The following is a 3,953-nucleotide window of genomic DNA, read 5'->3' as shown; positions in this document are numbered from 1 at the left end:
AACCGATTTATTGTAATAGAATTTGTAAAGTGTAAATCCATTTTTTATGACCCACACTGAGTCACTCTCCCGCTGCCATGAAAATCCATACCCAACCCTAAGACAGTCACCATCTTCCCTCTTCTTTTCTTCCTCCTCTTCTCGGTGGTTGAACACCAGCGTTGCTATCGCCGGCCTTATTGGTGCCGGCACCATTGCACCATTCTCGCATCTCCTCATGCGTTGTTGTTGCTACTCCTTTCTTCTCTTGCGCTACCAATGAAATCTCTCCAAGATGCCTCTCTGCCTCGTCTCTCTGTCGTTCGTACTTGCATCCTCTCTTTCGTCCGCATCTCTGCCCATCTTTCTACTATGGCAGCTTCTCTTTTCTGGTAAACTTGCTTCTCTACTATGCATACTCCTCTTCTCATATTTTGCTTTATTTCAATCAATCACATTAAATTAAATTTTTTCGCTACAATAGTCATCAATATCTTATCTTTTATCATTTAATTTTAACAAAGTGAATGTCTCTATTTTCCATATTGTAAAAGATTTTGATTTTGTGGAAGAAGGTTTATGTAAATAAAATTTTTGATTCTGCTAAAGATTACAGTCCTACACTTTAATTCTGTGAGTAATCTAAAACTTGTTGAGTAACCTTATTTATTTTTAAATAGGTTGTTTATGTTGAAATGTCTGGATGCTTTGGCCTTTTTATTCTTAATTTGCTTGGTCTCTTGATTGTCATAACGGGGCGTTTAGTTTTTATTTTACTTGTAACTGGATTTAATTTGATGTGGTATATGGAGTTATTGGAGTTGATGGTTTGTTTTGTTGTGTTCTGTTGGAGTTGATGGTTTGTTTAGAGTCTTTCTCAACTTATATTTATTATTGTTCTTATACAATGTAGTTGTGAGTTACACCTCTCATTATTTTTCTATTTGATTTGTTTACCACTTTACCATCAATTTGTATTTTTCTTTAGTTTGCACAGTAAGGTTAAGGTTTTTTTACTCAGATGAATTTATTATTAATAATCATCACTAAATCTTGAATTTGTTGCTATTTGTCTATTATTTGTTGAAACGATGGCGCTGAGGAGTGAAAACAATGTGGGTGCACCATGGCATTGGCAGAGAGAACGACGCACAGAATAGGGGAGAAGAACAGTATTGAGAGACTAAGCAGTGAGAACGACGCGGAGAGAAAAATTGAGAACGACGTTGGTTGCTGGGCTGGACGACGACGGCAGAGATTAAAGAGTGTAAGAATCGCAACTAATCAACCGGTTAATTAAGTGATTATATTGTCCAAATTAGATTTCGAAAAGTTAGAGTGAGAATTTGAGGATTTATATGTGATTTTTTAACTCAGTGGGATTGTCTGAGTCAGAAAATGTATTTTCTGCGAAAAACAGTGAAAAACCCGCAAACCGGCAGTTGAACCGATTGAATCGGTTCAAGTCTACTCAGTGCTGCGCGAGAAAAAGTGAAAACAGCCAAAAACCTTAGAAAAATATTAGAAATGGAAAACCAGGCGTTAATTTTAAAGGTTTGGCCCGAAGTTGGGACAAACGGGCTAAAAACGCTAATGGGTTAGACCGGGCCCAAGTTGGGCCCAAGCCCAACATATATAAGGGCTCATTAATGAACCCTTACCTTCTCACAAACACACAAACATCAGAAATTGAAAGAGGGAGAGGAGAAGAGATTGAGCACTATTCATCATCATCTTCTCAAACTCATATCTTGAGTTACAGAGCTCCGATCGCTGCACCGTTTACGGCTACACGTTCCTTGTGAAGAGCTCTACAAAAACCATATAAGAAACTGGTAAGGAAAGCTCGAATCCCTGTCAGTTTTTCTCCTCAAAATTTTTGAGTTTTTAGGGCTTTGGATTAAATGAGTTTTTGTGATTTTGGATGTTTAGGTTCACTCTAATTCTTGCTTAGCATTGGGTTTTGGCTTCCAAAGCTATTGGAAAAGGTAAGAGCTCTTGAACCATTGTAAGATTATGTTTATGTTGAACCCTAGGTTGATCTGTGGTGATATATATATATATATATATATATATATATATATATATATATATATATATATATATATATATATATATATATATATATATATAGCTTGATTATTATGAGTTTGGAGCTTGTTGGTGCTTGTTGGAGTTACCTTGGTGGTTGGATTGTGGTTGAAAGCTCATTTGGTGCTCAATTTTGAGTTTTGGACATATTGGAAATTGGCCAAGGTATGGTTTTGGTTTCCTCTATGTAGTATATAATATTTATGGACACTTAGGCTAGTGACCCATAGGATAGGTTTGGATTTGAATGGTTGTTGAGTTGTTGAATGATGGTATATGATGATTTATGATGAATTGATGATTGTTGAGTTTGACTATCACTACAAGAAAAATACCCATTCAGCCACACTTTTTTTAAGCTACATTTGAAAAGCGTAGCCTATTCTATGAATAGGCTACGCTTTTCTCCGTGTTGCCTTTTTATAAGAGAAAAGGATACACAATTGTGGCATCATTTAAAAAGTGTAGCCTTAGGTATTATAGAAATTACTTATAAAGCGTAGCCGTAGGTTGATATCTATAGGTTCACTTTTCGTATCAAAGGAGATGTTTTTAGATGGTAGCCTATTTATTAAGTTTTGGGTGCATTTTAAAAGTGATGCCTAATGTATCTAGTGCAAAAAAATTTAACACAACTCACAAACACTTAGTAATTTTTTGTTTCCTTTTCACCAAATCACATACTACACTCTCTCCCTCACTTGCCCCCTTTGCGTGGTGCCCTAACCTAGAATCAGAACCCATCTCACCTCTCTCTTCTCTCGCCACTCTGTCCCTCAAGCCCGTCGCCGGCTCCTCAAGCTTTGGTCGCCCCCTCAAGCTCGTCGCCGCTCAAGCTTTGGTCGCCCCCTCAAGCTCGTCGCCGCCTCAAGCTCTGTTCGCCCCCTCAAGCTTGTCACGGCCTCAAGCTCAGTCGCCGCCTCGAGCTCGCGTCGCCGCTTTAAGGTCATCGCCGCTCAAGCTCTGTCGCGCTCTATCATAGTTCGTAAGCTCGCCTTCCTGCTTCGGCCATCAACGCTTCCTCGGCCCTGAGTCTGGGTTTAGGGTTTCAGCTTCGGCTCGGGTCTTCCATCAACGCTTGCTTCGTCTCTCTGCCTATGTGAGTTTCATCTTCAGCCCTGTTATTTCTCTTTCAATTTTATTGCTGTAAATTATTAGTACATCTTGAATTTATTGCTCAAAGTTGAGTTTGTTGCTGAAATTATGATTTAGCTAATGTTAATCTGTTGTAAATCATATTTGGAGAATTGAAGGTTTTTTGTTGCTGCCTGAAAGTTATCATAGTTTAAGTTTTTGTTGCTGCCTGAAAGTTATCATAGTTATCATAGCTGAATTTGTTGCTAGAATTCTAGAAGTAGAATTTGTTGTCAGCTATAAGTTGAATTTGATGCTGAACATATCATAAATGTGGTTGTTGCTGGAAGTAGAATTTGTTGCTGGATAATTGAGTTGAGTTGAATTTGTTACTGATCTTTGTTGTTGTTGTGTTGAATTTGTTCTGATTAGGGGAGGTTCTACGATTATTTGTTTTTTAATTAAGAAGCATCATGTTCTATTTTTAATTTGTTTTTGGTTTTGATGTTTCCCAATTATTCTTCATTATCAAGGGAAAAACTAATTGATTTATGGAGTAGTTTATTTTATTTGATTTTAATTTTTCCATTCTTTTTATCTGGTGGTGTTTCAAATGAGAAATTAGTTTGTTCTATGTTATGGTGGTTGAATTCGATGGACTTTTATTGGAACTCTGTTTCATTGATGATGGATTATTCTAAAGAAGTGGCATTTGGTCATTACAAGGTGCTGCTCTTGCTATATTCTATTATTTTTAGAACATTGTCTTACTCCTCTACAGAATCAGAGTCGGTTGAGCTATGTTTAGT

This window comes from Arachis stenosperma, chromosome 7 (assembly GCF_014773155.1).
Source record: "Arachis stenosperma cultivar V10309 chromosome 7, arast.V10309.gnm1.PFL2, whole genome shotgun sequence".
Classification (NCBI taxonomy): domain Eukaryota; kingdom Viridiplantae; phylum Streptophyta; class Magnoliopsida; order Fabales; family Fabaceae; genus Arachis; species Arachis stenosperma.
This window is presented reverse-complemented; position numbering follows the sequence as displayed.